This window comes from Triticum dicoccoides, chromosome 6A (assembly GCF_002162155.2).
Source record: "Triticum dicoccoides isolate Atlit2015 ecotype Zavitan chromosome 6A, WEW_v2.0, whole genome shotgun sequence".
Classification (NCBI taxonomy): Eukaryota; Viridiplantae; Streptophyta; class Magnoliopsida; order Poales; family Poaceae; genus Triticum; species Triticum dicoccoides.
This window is the reverse complement of record NC_041390.1, coordinates 493,774,964-493,793,296: the sequence shown is the minus strand read 5'-3', so window position 1 is coordinate 493,793,296 and position 18,333 is coordinate 493,774,964.

Here is an 18,333-nt window from a genome sequence, read left to right as displayed (position 1 = left end):
GCTACTCTGCTGCATCATCCCTTCCTCTTCGGGGAAAACCAACGCAAGCTCAAGACATAGCAAGAAGGATTTCTGGCGCTGTTGCCGGGGAGTCTATGCAAAAAGTCAACATACCAAGTACCCATCACAATCCCTATCTCTCGCATTACATTATTTGCCATTTGCCTCTTGTTTTCCTCTCCCCCACTTCACCCTTGCCGTTTTATTCGCCCTCTCTCTCTATCCTCCCTCTCTATTTGCCTCTTTTGCCCGCTTGCTTCTTGTTTGCCCGTGTGTTAGATTGGTTGTTTGTCGCGATGGCTCAATATACTACCAAATTGTGTGACTTCACCAATACCAATAATAATGATTTCCTTAGCACTCCGATTGCTCCTCTTGCTAATACTGAATCTTGTGAAATCAATGCTGCCTTGTTGAATCTTGTTATGAAAGATCAATTCATCAGCCTTCCTACTAAAGATGCCGCTACTCATCTGAATAGCTTCGTTGATTTATGTGATATGCAAAAGAAAAAACATGTCGATAATGATGTCGTTAAATTGAAGCTATTTCCTTTTTCGCTTAGATATCGTACTAAAGCTTAGTTTTCGTCTTTGCCTAAAAATAGTATTGATTCATTGAACAAGTGCAAAGATGCTTTTATCTCTAAGTATTTTCCTCCCGCTAAGATCATCTCTCTTAGAAACGATATTATGAACTTTAAACAACTTGATCATGACCATGTTGCACAAGCTTGGGAGAGAATGAAATTAATGATACGTAATTGCCCTACTCATGGTTTGAATTTGTGGATGATTATACAAAAAATTTATGCCGAATTGAATTTTGCTTCTACAAATCTTTTAGATTCGGCCGCGGGAGGCACTTTTATGGAAATCACTTTAGGAGATGCTACTAAACTCCTAGATAATATTATGGTTAATTATTCTCAATGGCATACTGAAAGATCTTCTAATAAAAAAGTGCATGCGATAGAAGAAATCAATGTTTTGAGTGGAAAGATGGATGAACTTATGAAATTATTTGCTACTAAGACTATTTCTTCTTATCCTAATGATATGCCTTTGTCTACTTTGATTGAGAATAACAATGAATCTATGGATGTGAATTTTGTTGGTAGGAATAATTTTGGTAACAACGCTTATAGAGGGAATTTTAATCCTAGGCCATATCTATCTATCTATACCTATACTAATTAGCAACTTCCAAGAAATTATCACATTAATCAGAATTTAGGAGTCGTTAATCTCTGATGGGACCGAGTTATAACGGTGTAGATTAACTCATGTAGATTCTATAATTTTTTTGCTTTGGCTTAGAAGGCCCACAATATTTTCACGGTTTTAGATATAACTCAAAAGAAAAAAAAATGCTTCCAAAGGCCCATAGTGCTTTCACGTACGTTTGGGATGATTACAGAATCCTAAAGAAAAAACGAAAAATTGTTTAGATAGCTTTCTTATCTTGCACGGCAGCAGTAAGCCAAAAGGAAATAAATTGGTAGAGATACAATTAGGTAGCCTTCCTTATCTTGCACAGCAACATTAATCTCCATCTAATCTCTGATCTCTCACGTTCTTGAAGATCACGCTGAAGATCTGTTTGCACAGAAAGAGCTACGATTACCTTCCTTTTCTTACACGCAAGTAGTTAAACTTGACCTAATCTCTCACGCTGAAGATATTTTTTGTGCAGAATCGCCATCTCTAACGAACTTGCAGCACCCCTGCGTGGCTAGCAGCAGCAGCTCAATGTCGTCTCTCTCACATCTCAACGGTGGAAGCATGTATGGTATGGATGTGCATGATCTTTTTGCACAAAAAGATCTCTGATTAACTGCCTTCTCTTACACAAAAGCAGTTAATCTCGATCTAATCTCTCATCTCTCACGTTGAAGATATTTTTAATGCGGAATCGCCATCTCAATGGAACTTGCAGCGCCCCTGCGTGGCTAGAAGGAGCAGCTCAATGTCGTCTCTCACACATCTCAACGGTGGAAGCATGTATGGTATGGATGTTGACAGCGGCATGCAAGTCATGGATGCATGTCTCTAGCGCTGCTGACTACCATCAGAATATCTATATCCAGCATAGTGTGGAGAGGTCTCTCGAATTCATGCGATCCAGAAAGAGATTCTGGTAACGGCGGAAGCATCTTGTATCTCGCCAAGAACGGGCAAATCATATGGTGGTGGTCAGTGGACTACTCCCTTATTTGTTTTTCCGTTTGAGTTCTAATGCACTTATGTATTCTCTATTCTTACAATTACTTTTTTCTCTACGTGCAATCTGAATGCAGTTTCAAATTCAATTCTGACTTAAAAACTGGAAATAAAATTTTATTTCCTAAATTTCTTCACTAATTTTAGTTATGTACGCTGTACATTTACCAATTGGTTATATGTCAGTTCAGGATAATCTCAATGTTAGAAACTAAATCATTATTTGCACTCTTTAGTATACAAGATTTTGAACAGAACAGTTTTAGTCCTGCTTTCGCCCATATCAGATTCTTTGATTCGGTTAAATATTTCTCATATGCTATACTGACTTATTAGGATTCAGATTTTGTAAATTTTGGCAGGTTGTCAGACAAGTTCCTTCAAACATTCATCTAATCACAACTTTTGTAGATTGAGTCCCTTACAATCAGCTTGCCCTTCAGTTAGATGTAGTTGTAATCTATGAAGTAAACGAATGGATTCTATAAAACATTATGCAAATTAACTATATTGATTGCTCAGCATATCAAGAGACTTCGAAAATATTTGGCTGAATTGGCGTTAATATGAAGTGAAAACAGAGGGAACAAAAGGACTGGGAACCTCCTATTGCCTGTAATTCATGTGGTTAATACACGTGGTCGATACTGCATTACAGGATGAACGTGCAACTATACCTTAGGATTCATGTGTATTCCCCAGTTTGCTTCTTTTGCAGCCTTCCTACATCATAGGGTACACTCGCTTCCAAAAATGACATGGTGCCATGTTTTGATGAACAACTACACCAAGCCAGCTAGATACTACATGGGGCATGCCCCTTTTGATGAACAATAATTGAGTGGCATGCCCATCCAATCATGCAGAGCCTAAATTTTCTACAAGATTTTCATGTGATGAAATTCCTCCCCAACTATCAGGTTATCTCTGCTGCTTTGGGGGCCACCATCCGTGATTAGATCCTTTATGCAACAATAAATATAGCCACATGTTACACAAAATACTATTATTCCATATTCCATGTTACAAAAATGCACTAGCTTACATGTAAGGAATATGTGGGCAATTTTTTTTCTCGAAATGTTCTTTTGTTAGAACATATTTTGATATAGTTACATGTATAAGAGGTCACGTCCCTATGTTTAAGAAAATAAGAAGCATATTCGGCAGATCTGCATCCTTTTCGAACAAGACAAACACACTTACGTGCGCATGTCACATGATTCTATCTTCCGTTTTCAAAATACCTTATATAATTAACTTCGGGATTCTAACATTTGGCTTACCACCATATATTTTCCATGTGGATGAAATACTGTGTTTCTTAACCTATATGATTGGACACAGAACTTAGTAAAACCATAAATCGATATATGATAATAACATAGACAACATGATAAAATGAGATAACTTGCCCGTATGTTTATTGAATCCGCTACTAGAGGTTGATCTATTTCTATACAAAACATAGATGTCTTTTTCTGATATGTATGTGTCTATTTATCAGCCCTACTAGAGATGTCCAAAGTCGACAAAGATGACATCCCATGATTTTTTTTGGGAGCAGATTTTTATATAAGGAAGTTCATCCCGATATGATGTTTCTTGCATCATGATCTGCATTAGCTTGAATTTGTAAATCTGGATGTTCATCAGGATTAGAGCACAATGTAGCTTCGATCAGGGAAGTACATTAAAAATCAAGATGCCTTCCACAGCCTCAGCCATAGCGCATGGATTTTGTGCCAAGACATGAGTCCTAGACTATCTTGTGATTAATTTTGTAGTATCGCGCTTCTGGTCTAAGGAGTTAACTACACTGTTTTTTGGGTGCTAACAAATGAGTAAAAGTATCCTATCACTCTATGAGTTGTTCATTCTTTTTTATTTCGAGCATCCATTTACTTCCAACCAATTTCTTGCATGTGAAATTAGTCCCAGACTGACAAGCATACTTATATGTCATTTTTTATGGTGGTATCTTGCGTGGCTAACACTTCTGATTGAATCTCTATATACCTTCCTCTTTTCCTCAAATCGATGTGACTGTACGCATGACAAATCCAGTATTTTTCTACCCCTAAAACTATACTTGCATATTTCTAGCGAATAAGTATGCCATATTATCTATGTTTTATCATCTAATGTATTTTTCTTATGAACTCCAGTAATTTATTACCTCAGCGGGCCTGCTTTATATCTCTTGGGAATGTATATAATTCCTCCTTTCCTACTATATTTTTCTGGATGGCAATGTGGAACTCGGATTATAGTTGCATGTTTGATCATCCTATTTTGTCAACATTTGGTCAGGTATTCTATGATGCAACTATCCATGTTACCAGGTACTATCATGTTGCTCTTTTGTGTGAGCTCTCTCAACTACTCAAAGTTTTGGATAGTTGATCGACTAGATGAGTATTTTAGTTGCTGATTTACCATTTTGTATGCAATGTTAATTAGCTATAAGACCTATTGGAACGGATGAGGTGCTAATGGTAAATTTGGGATAAATGCATGCATTGTCCAATAAATATGATAATCTGATGTGTTAGTTATGTGATAGTGCTATGCGTGTTAGATCGAGTTTCAAACAACAAAAAAGTGCCTCCTTGGATGTATGTATTGTTTCTTTATTTATTCTCACAAATAACAAAATACGTATCTTATGTTTCATATAATAATTAATGATATATTTGTTTCTGGGTAAAATGCAATTTAATTGCTTACTTTCCATTTCCATTTTCTTTTCAACAATATGAACTCTGAACTATCAATATTGTTTATGTTGGAAACGTATAAATTGGACTACTGTTGCATCTTGAAATGATATTTTCAATGTGTTCATAGGATATTTTGTTTGCAACTATGCGGGCATGGTGCATGTTGTTTAAGGCCTAGGTCTACCTATTTTCAAATTTTATTTCGAAAAAATAGAATATATCATTTGTTTTTTGAAAATTGTGTTCTTCCTTTCATTGAGAGCCTGGCGGCTGACATTGCTCGACTATTGAACCCTTTGTCCTTGGTACTTTAAATTATCAGATGCAGGTAAACACAAATAACAATGATTTAGTAGTTGTTTACGAGGTTAAATGAATTCTGAATTTTATAAAAAAATTAAGACATATGGAATGTAAGTTATAAACTTTTGCCGACAATGGTGTACATATCTATGTGCATGCCACCTCAAGTTTTACGTTGTTTTGATAGTTCGATTGGATGGTCATTGCAAGTTAAGTAATTGGTATTTCTATTAACAATCATGCAAAAAATAATGTTATAATCCAAAAGACTAGCCCGTGCGGATGCATGGGTTGACGACTAGTCCTAGTAATCCGTCTAATAATTATGGGAATTCCTACAACAACTCTTATGGAAATTATAATAAGATGCCCTCTGAATTTGAGAATAGTGTTAAAGAGTTTATGAATTCACAAAAGAATTTCAATGCTTTGCTTGAAGAGAAATTGCTTAAAATTGATGATTTGGCTAGAAACGTTGATAGAATTTCTCTTGAGATTGATTCTTTAAAGCTTACATCTATTCCTCCTAAGCATAATATCAATGAGTCTCTCAAAGCCATGAGAATTTCCATTGATGAGTGCAAGGAAAGAACCGCTAGGATGCGTGCTTCCAAAGATGCCTTTATTAAAGTGTGTTCCTCCAATTCCTATGAAAATCAAGATGAAGATCTAAAAGTTATTGATGTGTCCCTATTAAATCTTTGTTTTGTAATATTAATCTTGATGAAACTGAATATGATCTTCCTTTACCTAGAAGGCGTTCTAAAAATTCGGAGTATTTAGATCTTAATGATGAAATTGATGAAAGTGGGACTGAAAGAAATAAAAATCTAGATCTTGCTAAACCCACTATATTGGATTTCAAGGAATTTAATTATGAAAGTTGCACTTTAATTGATTATATTTCCTTGTTGCAATCTGTGCTAAATTCTCCACTTGCTTATAGTCAAAATAAAGCCTTCACCGAACATATTGTTGATGCCTTGATGCAATTTTATGAAGAAAAACTTGAGTTGGAAGTTTCTATCCCTAGAAAACTCTATGATGAGTGGGAACCAACTATTAAAATTAAAATTAAAGATCAAGAGTTTTATGCTTTGTGTGATTTGGGTGCTAGTGTCTCCACTATTCCCAAAACTTTGTGCGATTTACTAGATTTCCGCAATTTTGATGATTGCTCTCTAAACTTGCATCTTGCGGATTCTACTATTAAGAAACATATGGGAAGGATTAATGATGTTCTTATTGTTACAAATAGGAATTATGTGCCCGTAGATTTCATTGTTCTTGATATAGATTGCAATCCTTCTTGCCCCATTATTCTTGGTAGGCCTTTCCTTAGAACGGTTGGTGCGATTATTCATATGAAGGAAGGGAATATTAGATTTAAATTTCCATAAAAAAGGGCATGAAACACTTTACAAGAAAGAAAATAAAATTACCATACGAAACTATCATGAGAGCCACTTATGGATTGCCTACCAAAGATGGCAATACTTAGATCTATCCTCGCTTTTATGCCTAGCTAGGGGCGTTAAACGATAGCGCTTGTTGGGAGGCAACCCAATTTTATTTTTATTCCTTGCTTTTTGCTCCTTCTTAGTAATAAATAAATTATTTAGCCTCTGTTTTGGTTGTGTTTTTTTGTGTTTAATTAGTTTTTGTGCCAAGTAGAACCGTTGGGAAGACTTGGGGAAAGTCTTGTTGAACTTGCTGTAAAAAACAGAAACTTTAGTGCTCACGAGAACTGCTGTCATTTTTATTTGAAGAGTGATATTTAGTTAATTACTTTTCCAAATGATTAATATATAAATTACTCACGTCCAGCAATTTATTTTAGAATTTTTGGGGTTCCAGATCTTGCGCTAGCTGCAGATTACTACAGACTGTTCTGTTTTTGACAGATTCTGTTTTTCGTGTGTTGTTTGCTTATTTCGATGAATCTATGGTTAGTAAAATAGTTTATGATCCATAGAGAAGTTGTAATACAGTAGGTTCAACACCAATATAAATAAAGAATGAGTTCATTACAGTACCTTGAAGTGGTCTTTTGTTTTCTTTCGCTAACGGAGCTCACGAGTTTTCTATTTTGAGTTTTGTGTTGTGAAGTTTTCAAGTTTTTGGGAGAATTCTTTTGATGGATTATGGAACAAGGAGTGGCAAGAGCCTAATCTTGGGATGCCCATGGCACCCCCAAGATAATCCAAGGACACGAAAAAGTCAAAGCTTGGGGATGCCTGTAACGCCCCGAGACCGATGTGCCAGGTGTCCGTCAGTTATTCGCTGTCGTTGTCAGGTCTTTTGCTTGCGTGTTGCATCTTATCATGTCATCATGTGCATTGCATCATCATGTTTTCAAAACTTGCTTTCGTCCCGGTTCCCCGTTCTCTCCGCTGTCCGTTCTGAGCCCAGACACACTTGCACGCGCCCGCGATATGTCCGAAATAGTATTTTATAAGTGGCTGGAAAATGTTCTCGGAATGGGATGAGAGTTGACGTGTGGTCTTATTATAGTGTATATGGACCGCTTGTCAAGTTTCATCGCATTCGGAGTTCGTTTGATAGCCCAACCGTTAAACTATAGCGACATTATAGTCGGTCTAGCGTCGTACGTTTTCGGTCTCCGGAAACGGTTGTCGGGTTGCATTCCCCTCTCTCCTCTCAGTCCACACACTTGACCTCATTCGCCTAACCCCTCTTTGCACAGTGCCCGCGGCCCTCCTCGCGCGCGCGTCCGAAAAGTTGTCCCGGACCCGACCCGGACTGTCGCCACCGTTGTGTCCGGATCATCCCCAAACATCTACGAAACGTCATTGTTTTCTTATTTGGGCTCCCTAACTATTTTATTCGCGACCGTCCAATTATGATCGAAGGGATGAGGTAGCCCCTAACCTAATCCACCTGGTGTATATATATCACATCAAACCCTAAAACCTAGGAGTTTGTCCCATCGCCGCCGCCACCTGACCAAATCCCCCCTCGGGATCTCCCCTCCCTGATCCACTGATCCGGCCTTCTCCCCTCGATCTACGAGATCCACAGCTTCTCTCTCTGCAGCCTCGCGTTCCCCTCCACGAGCTCAGCCCCGAGCCACTCCCGTGCCCGATGGCCTCCGCCCGCGCCGGAGCTTGCCGCCGGCGATAGCAGCAGCAACACCGACCTCCCCTCCTTCTTTTTCCTCCTCGGTCTCCCTCTCTCTCATGCTGTCTCTCTCTCCTTTCTTGTTGGACAGGGAGATCTCCATGGCCACGGAATGGAGCTCTGCCTCCATGGATCCTCGCTGGTGCCCCATCCTGGACTTCTGGTGCCATCCCACGCCCGGGGCCGTCTTTGTTGCCTCCTTCGTCGCGTCGCCATCCTCGCTCGCGCCCGGATCCAGGAGCCGCGCCAAGTCCGCCGCCGTCCTCTGCATCGCCCGCACGATCCTGCTGCTGCCTACTTCGCCCCATCGTGTAGTGCCACCGCCGAAGATCCTCGTCGCCGGGAACCGCCTCCTCGACCCTCGGACTGGCTGGATCCGCCACGCCCGTGGGTCCCCTGCCTCTGCATCACGCCTCTGGTCGTCTTCCGCATCGCCGTGACCAGCTGTTGCTTCTGTTGGTGCGAGCAACACCAGGTCGCCCGCTCGCAGCACAGCCGCTCACCCCGTTGACCGTGCGTCGCTCAAGACCGCGCATGGGCTGCTTTCCGTCGATCGCCAGAGGCCCAGCCTGCCTCCCCTTCGCTAGTCCAGCCCAACCGCAAGCCAGCGCCAGGCCTCCCTCCTCCCACCAACCGGGCCAAGCCCAATGTGAGAAGCCCCCCCTCCAGTCCCTGTGCATTGTTGGGCCAACCAGATTCAGCCCGTTGCGTTTTTATTTCTTGCTGCTGCATTTAGCTATTATCCCGAAAAGTGCATGTTTACAGATTGCCCCTCATGTTCATGCATGTAATAGCTAATTTAACCATGCATCGGATTAAAATGTCTTCATATATGTAAAATGCTTAGAATTTTGTGTAGTTTCATAATATGAAATTTTCAATCATGTTAAAAATGTTTAAAATGATGTTTGCTTATATTTTGCCCCTATGCCATGTAAAAATGCTTTACTTCATAACTAAATAATCGTAACTCGGAACCTAATAATCTTTATATGTAAATGGGGTGGAAAAATGCCTAGTTTAACATGGTGGTTTTACTTTGCATGTTTAACAACTCTAAAATAGGTTTTAGGGCAGAATAGCACCAAACCTAATATATGCATATGGGGTTTTACCGGAATTGTTGTTCGTTGCTTCCGGCCTCATTTAAACTTGCCTAGATAGGTAGTTTTCATTTGCTTCACCCCTTTCCATGTTAAGAACATTTAATATTGTTGGGTACATAACGAGATCGAACTAAATAATGGAATGTGGTGTTTTGTTAATATGCATCTCGTTGCATATTGAGCTCCACTTAATTTGTAGGATTGCTTGTGCACTTTGCCATGCCATGCTTCATTTAACCGGACATGCATCATACTTGGTTGTGCATCATGCCATGCTCATGTGTTGGTTGTTTACTATGTTGTTTGCTCTTTTCCGGTGTTGTTTCTTCGGGTTGGTTCCGATAACGTCGCGTTTGTGAGGAATCGTTCATCTACGCCCGTTTGTCTTCTTCATGGACTCGTTCTTCTTCCTTGCGGGATTTCAGGCAAGATGACCATACCCTCGAAATCACTTCTATCTTTGCTTGCTAGTTGCTCGCTCTTTTGCTATGCCTATGCTGCGATACCTACCACTTGCTTATCATGCCTCCCATATTGTTGAACCAAGCCTCTAACCCACCTTGTCCTAGAAAACCATTGATTGGCTATGTTACCGCTTTGCTCAGCCCCTCTTATAGCATTGTTAGTTGCAGGTGAAGATTGGAGCTTGTTCCATGTTTGGAACATGGATTTTTTGTTGGGATATCACAATATCTCTTATTTAATTAATGCATCTATATACTTGGTAAAGGGTGGAAGGCTCGGCCTTATGCCTGGTGTTTTGTTCCACTCTTGCCGCCCTAGTTTCCGTCATATCGGTGTTATGTTCCCGGATTTTGCGTTCCTTACGCGGTTGGGCTATTATGGGAACCCCTTGACAGTTCGCCTTGAATAAAACTCCTCTAGCAATGCCCAACATTGATTTTACCATTTTCCACCTAGCCTTTTTCTTTTCCTTGGGTTCTGCAAACTCAAGGGTCATCATTATTTTAACCCCCCCGGGCCAGTGCTCCTCTAAGTGTTGGTCCAAACTAGAGCCCCTTGCAGCGCCACCTCGAGGAAACTCGAGGGCTGGTTTTAGTTGTACGGACTGCTCATCTGAGTGTGCCCTGAGAACGAGATATGTGCAGCTCCTATCGGGATTTGTCGGCACATTCGGGCGGTGTTGCTGGACTTGTTTTACCATTGTCGAGGATGTCTCGTAACAAGGATTCTGAGTCTAATCGGGTCTTCCCGCTAGAAGGAATATCCTTCGTTGACCGTGAGAGCTTGTGATGGGCTAAGTTGGGACACCCCTACAGGGATTTGAACTTTCGAAAGCCGTGCCCGCGGTTATGGGCAGATGGGAATTTGTTAATGTCCGGTTGTAGAAAACCTAAAGTTGACCTTAATAAAAATGCATCAACCGCGTGTGTAACCGTGATGGTCTCTTTCCGGCAGAGTCCGGGAAGTGAACACGGTGTTGGAGTTATGCTTGACGTAGGTTGCTCTAGGATCACTTCTTGATCATAGTTTCTCGATCGTGCTTTGCCTTCTTTTCTCGCTCTCATTTGCGTATGTTAGCCACCATATATGCTAGTCGCTTGCTGCAGCTCCACCTCTTACCTTTACCTTACCCATAAGCTTAAATAGTCTTGATCGCGAGGGTGCGAGATTGTTGAGTCCCTGTGGCTCACAGATTACTATTACACCAGATGCAGGGCCTGATGATTCCGCTCCAGGTGACGCGCTCGAGCTCAAGTGGGAGTTCGATGAGGACTCTCAACGTTACTATGTTTCCTTTCCTGAGGATCAGTAGTGGTGCCTAGTTGGGGTGATCGGGACCGTGTCGCATGTTGGGTTATCTTTTATTTTGGCGCCGTAGTCGGACCATGAGTGTTTGGTTGATGTAATGCTATTTTATGTACTTGATTGACGTGGCGAGTGTAAGCCAACTATGTTATCTCCCCCTTTTATTATCTATATTACATGGGATGTTATGAAGATTGCCTGACTTGCGACATATGCCTTCAATGCGATTATGTCTCTAAGCCGTGCCTCGACACGTGGGAGCTATAGTCGCATCGAGGGTGTTACAAGTTGGTAATCAGAGCCTTCCCCGACCTTAGGAGCGCCCACTACTTGATCGTTTTTAGCAGCCGTTGTTGAGTATAGAAAAATGTTTTGAGTCATTTAGGAATTATATATCGGAGAGTTTAGGAATTCTTTTTACTTCCCAGTCTCCTCATCGCTCTGGTAAGGCATCCTAACGTAGAGTTTTGACTCTTCTCTTCTCAAATTTCACTAAAAAAAATTTAGGATCACGCGGGTATCTTGGAATCGTTCCGATGGTTTTGTGACGAGAACATTGTCTTGGTGCCTCCTGTCAGGGGTTTTGTGGAAGTGTCCCGGGGAGTTGAGCTCTGAGGTGTTGTCGTCATAATTTTATCGTTGCAGTTCTGGAATACCTGAGCTTAGTACGCCGACATCGAAAATCTCTTTTATGCAGTTCGTTGGTGAGATAACCTCGACACCACCTAGTACTGGGGCGGGAGTTCGGGAGTATCGCCATAACTTGTATAACGGATGCTTTTCGAAGGTTGAGGTAGACGATTTCCGAAGGTTTCTTGGTTATGTGTTGAAGGATGGATATAGCTGGATGTAGGATTTGCTAGTTTCGGTGAGATATTATGCTTCCCCTGTATCCCCAACACCTGATTGCATAACCGGGAAAATTTCGGGAGTTTATAAGTGGGAATTCAAGTAGCTCTTAGAATATCTTTCCGACAGATGTATGATATGAAATTGGGGTTCGACGTCTAGTGATCCGCCTATTCACGGTTGGTTTTACAGTGGTCTCGTTGTGTCTTAAAGAGTCCTTGGCTATGCCGACTCGGGGACGCTTCGTATGTCATGTGCACTGCTTTGTACATGATGGTGTTGTATGATCGAGCCCGTGTAGGCCCCACCACGAAAACTTCGGACGAAATATCTATCATATGTTTGTTCCGGCTTATTCTACGAGCCAATCCGTTATTTTTGTTTTTGAGTTGTGGTATTCGAGTTGCTTCGATGTCAAGTGTTGATTCCATACCTTCCCCAAATGGTGTTCTCATACTTTGATGTGGATACCAATCCTTCTTGATCATCAAGATTGTCATGTCAATCCTTTTCACCGGCGTGTTTTCTCTTCAAGTGGATCCGATCATTTCAACATCAACAAGATCAATTATCATTTCTTCTCAACGGTGTTTGTTTCATTCGTCTCCAAGTTGCCTTTGTTTTTCCCTCCCACCCACCCTTTTTCCTCAAGGACTCAGATGTCTTAATCAAGTATCCTTTTATTCTTGTGAAGTCTCTCCATCCTTTTTCGTCAATATTCTTATCTGGTGATTCTCATGAAGATTCTAACAGAGCTTCTAGTTCATCATTCTTCATTTCTTTTATCTTCTCTGATGGTTTCAAGTCAAGCTTTGTTGATCTTACCCTTTTCCCTCATTTCAATGCCTTCTCATACCGGTGCACTTCATAATAATTCACTTCTCGCTATTCATTTGTTCCGGCATGCTCAAATTTTCTCAAAGGCTCGTCTTGTCATACAAGATCCTTAAAGATCTTTCGAGGATGTTATCTCATTCAAGTCATTTAATTCAACCGGTGCAACCTCTCTTTTAAATCTTTTCAACGGTGTTTTCTTTTTCAGTGGGACCATAACCCACAGGTCCCAGGATCTTACCTGACTCTTCTATTTTCCCGGAGCTATCCTAAATTCGTTTCAAAGTTTGACGTAAGAATGAGTTATCATCAGTCAAATGCCTTTCTCCAAGATCTTTCAATTTCTTTTCATCGTTGGTTCAACCTCTTCATTTTTTTGGGATTCTCCCGGAGTGCCTCAATAATTCATGGTGGTGTTTCTCATCGTCATTCTCAGATTTTGGAAGACTGAAGAAGAGTTTCTCTTTAATCTTGCCCCATTCTCTTCAAGACTCGTGATTCTAGCTTGTTGCCATCCTCTCATAATTATTTTGATTGTCAGAATTCTTTTCACCCACCCGGAGCATTTCATGAGTTGTTTTCCATTTATTTCCTCCGAAGGACATCTTTTCAAATATTATTCATTCCAGCTTTCAACTCTTGTTCTCCAAATCATACCGGTGCATCATTCAAGTATTCTTTTATCAGCTCATGATCTCTTCGTTCTCATGTATATAAATTCTCTCAAGCATCTTCGTTCATTTGCTAAATTCTTCCCGGTGTTCCTTTATCTTTTCTTCGTTCATTTTAATTCTTACGGTGGTTCATTCAAGATTTCTCTTCCTTCGTTTACCATATCAATTCATTCGTTGTTTCAACCCTACCGGTGGTTCGTTGAAGACCTTCTCAAGTTTGCGCTATATCTATCTTAATCCTTTCCACGAGAATAAGTAGTATGCCAAATCCGTTGCTTGTCATCAATTAAATTGGTGAAGGTTAAGCATAATGTAATTCTTATTCTTGTTTCATCCATATGTTAATCTTTTCTTCCGGAGTTTATTCATGATGATTAAATTCTTGATTTCATTTGTTCATCTTTCTTTCCCGGAGTTCCAAGTTCTCTCAATTATATCGTCATGAAGATCCATCTAAATCATTACAAGGTTTCATCTTGTGTTTCCAACTTCTTTTTAGTTTCGTTATTCTTTTTGTTTAACGGAGTTCCTCATGAAGGTTCTACATGAGGGTTCATAAAGGATTTAATTCCTTCTCGAAGTTTTCAGCGAGATTCTTTTGTAAGGAGTTCAAGCTTTCTTTCTTCTTTCTATCCGGAGTACAATTCTTTCTACCATATCATAGGAGGTGGTATTATGCCATTCTTGATAATTTGAGTTCATGTTTCATGATTCAAAAGTTGTTAGGAATGAGGTATTTTAAATCCATCAATCTCTTCTTTGGAATTATCTTGGTTTATATTTCACCTAAAGCTTTCCTTTAAGGATTGTCGCTCTTATGGTGATAACATATGATCCAAGTTCTTCACCTATCCTGCCGGTGAAATAACTTTCTCGTCTCCTTGTTCTTACCAATCCAATTCTTTTTCCCGTGAGTGGCAGGTTGTCACATCATAATTTGAGATGTATTCCATAAGACCATATCAAGCTTATCCTTTTCGTTGTTGGCTTTTCCAACAACTCCGTTCGACCCTTCCCCTAAAGATGCCTTTTCAAACTCTTTTGTGGCAGAAGTTGGCATTTTCTTCTCCATTCTTTTACTTTAATAATCTATCTTCTATTTCTTTCTCCCGGAGGCATTGTGTTGCTGCTCTCTTAAAACCATCTTCTTGTCCTTGTCATGCTTATCCTTTTAACCGGAGTGTGGTGTACTCTGCTCAAGTTTTTTTCATCCTATCAAGTTCTTATTCAATTCTTGTTCTTTTCAACCGGAGTGTTGCCCGAATTTGTTCTTACTTGTTCCTGTTTCTTAACGGAGTGCTTTCAACTTAATTCATCTCCGTTGTATTATTCTCTCGAAGTGGCTTAGTATTTTCAAGGTTCATTGGTTTCACTCTTTGGTCAAAGAAGCAACTTAGTTTTACCTCTTCTCTTTCTCTTCCGTTTTTCCCTCCGGTGCCATTCTAGATCTCGGGACGAGATCTTCTCGTAGTGGTGGAGTGTTGTAACGCCCCGAGACCGATGTGCCAGGTGTCCGTCAGTTATTCACTGTCGTTGTCAGGTATTTTGCTTGCGTGTTGCATCTTATCATGTCATCATGTGCATTGCATCATCATATTTTCAGAACTTGCATTCGTCCGGGTTCCCCGTTCTCTCCGCTGTCCGTTCTGAGCCCAGACACACTTGCACGCGCCCGCGATATGTCCGAAATAGTATTTTATAAGTGTCTGGAAAATGTTCTCGGAATGGGATGAGAGTTGACGTGTGGTCTTATTATAGTGTAGATGGACCGCCTGTTAAGTTTCATCGCATTCGGAGTTTGTTTGATAGCCCAACCGTTAAACTATAGCGACATTATAGTCGGTCTAACGTCGGACGTTTTCGGTCTCCGGAAACGGTTGCCGGGTTGCATTCCCCTCTCTCCTCTCAGTCCACACATTTGACCTCATTCGCCTAACCCCTCTTTGCACAGTGCCCGCGGCCCTCCTCGCGCGCGCGTCCGAAAAGTTGTCCCAGACCCGACCCAAACTGTCGCCACCGTTGTGTCCGGATCATCCCCAAACATCTACAAAACATCATCGTTTTCTTATTTGGGCTCCCTAACTATTTTATTCGCGACCGTCCAATTACGATCGAAGGGATGAGGTAGCACCTAACATAATCCACCTGGTGTATATATATCACATCAAACCCTAAAACCTAGGAGTTTGTCCCATCGCCGCCGCCACCTGCCCAAATCCCCCCTCGGTATCTCCCCTGCCCGATCCACTGATCCGGCCTTCTCCCCTCGATCTATGAGATCCACAGCTTCTCTCTCTGCAGCCTCGCGTTCCCCTCCACGAGCTCAGCCCCGAGCCACTCCCGTGCCCGATGGCCTCCGCCTGCGCCGGAGCTTGCGGCTGGCGATAGCAGCAGCAACACCGACCTCCCCTCCTTCTTTTTCCTCCTCGGTCTCCCTCTCTCTCATGCTGTCTCTCTCTCCTTTCTTGTTGGATAGGGAGATCTCCATGGCCACGGAATGGAGCTCTGCCTCCATGGATCCTCGCCGGTGCCCCGTCCTGGACTCCTGGTGCCATCCCACGCCCGGGGCCGTCTTTGCTGCCTCCTTCGTCGCGTCGCCTGCCTCGCTCGCGCCCGGATCCAGGAGCCGCGCCAAGTCCGCCGCCGTCCTCTGCATCGCCCGCACGATCCCGCTGCTGCCTACTTTGCCCCATCGTGTAGTGCCACCGCCGAAGATCCTCGTCGCTGGGAACCGCCTCCTCGACCCTCGGACCGGCCGGATCCGCCACGCCCGTGGGTCCCCTGCCTCTGCATCACGCCTCTGGTCATCTTCCGCATCGCCGTGACCAGCTGCTGCTTCTGTTGGTGCGAGCAACACCAGGTCGCCCGCTCGCAGCACCGCCGCTAGCCCCGTTGACCGTGCCTCACTCAAGACCGCGCATGGGCTGCTTTTCGTCGATCGCCAGAGGCCCAGCCTGCCTCCCCTTCGCTAGTCCAGCCCAGCCGCAAGCCAGCGCCAGGCCTCCCTCCTCCCACCAACCGGGCCAAGCCCAATGTGAGAAGCCCCCCCTCCAGTCCCTATGCATTGTTGGGCCAACCAGATTCAGCCCGTTGCGTTTTTATTTCTTGCTGCTGCATTTAGCTATTATCCCGAAAACTGCATGTTTATAGATTGCCCCTCATGTTCATGCATGTAATAGCTAATTTAACCATGCATCGGATTAAAATGTCTTCATATATGTAAAATGCTTAGAATTTTGTGTAGTTTCATAATATGCCATTTTCAATCATGTTAAAAATGTTTAAAATGATGTTTGCTTATATTTTACCCCAATGCCATGTAAAAATGCTTTACTTCATAACTAAATAATCGTAACTCGGAACCTAATAACCTTTATATGTAAATGGGGTGGGAAAATGCCTAGTTTAACATGGTGGTTTTACTTTGCATGTTTAACAACTCTAAAATAGGTTTTAGGGTAGAACAGCACCAAACCTAATGTATGCATATGGGGTTTTACCAGAATTGTTGTTCGTTGCTTCCGGCCTCATTTAAACTTGCCTAGATAGGTAGTTTTCATTTGCTTCACCCCTTGCCATGTTAAGAACATTTAATATTGTTGGGTACATAACGAGATCGAAGTAAATAATGGAATGTGGTTGTCGGTGTCAAAACCGGCGGATCTCGGGTAGCTGAACTATGCCTCTAGGCCGGATGGTAACAGGAGGCAGGGAACACGATGTTTTACCCAGGTTCGGGCCCTCTTGATGGAGGTCAACCCTACGTCCTGCTTGATTAATATTGATGATATGGATAGTACAAGAGTAGATCTACCACGAGATCAAGGAGGCTAAACCCTAGAAGCTAGCCTATGGTATGATTGTTGTATATGGAGTTGATTGCCTACGGACTACAACCCTCCGGTTTATATAGACACCGGATAGGGTTAGGATTACACAGAGTCGGTTACAATGGTAGGAGATCTTGAATATCCACATCACCAAGCTTGCCTTCCACGCCAAGGAATGTCCCATCCGGACACGGGACGAAGTCTTCAATCTTGTATCTTCATAGTCCAGGAGTCCGGCTGAAGGTATAGTCCGGCTGCCCGAACACCCCCTAATCTAGGACTCCCTCAGTAGCCCCTGAATCCAGGCTTCAATGACGACGAGTCCGGCGCGCAAATTGTCTTCGGCATTGCAAGGCGGGTTCCTCCTCCAAGTCCTTCATAGAAGATTGTAAACACTAAGAGTAGTGTCCGGCTCTACAAAATAAGCTTCCACATATTGCCATAGAGAGAATAATATTAACACAAATCAAATCTGCTGACGTATTCCGCAGTGCGTCATCACACTACAGCCAAGTCCTTCACTCAAATCGTTTTCACGTTTCCACCTCACCGTGTTTTGCGAGGCGGTTTCCTTGGCACGTCTTGTCAAAGCAGAGATCGTGTGCCCCCCTTTTACGGGATTCTCATCAATATGGACATGGGTAACCCAATCGTGCCTGTTAGCATGTTTTCTCGATTAAAGGCGAGTCCCAAACGGTTACGAGAAGGGCTCCTGGTATTCAACCTCTTATAAAGAGACCAGGGCCTTACTCCTTTTCTCCAATCCCAAAACAAGTTCGCCCGTCGCCTCGAGTTCCAACACCCTAGGCTCCAGATTCCAGGCGCCTCAGACCTTCGACAATGTCCGGTTCCGACCTTCAAGGCCGATGGATGCCCTCCTC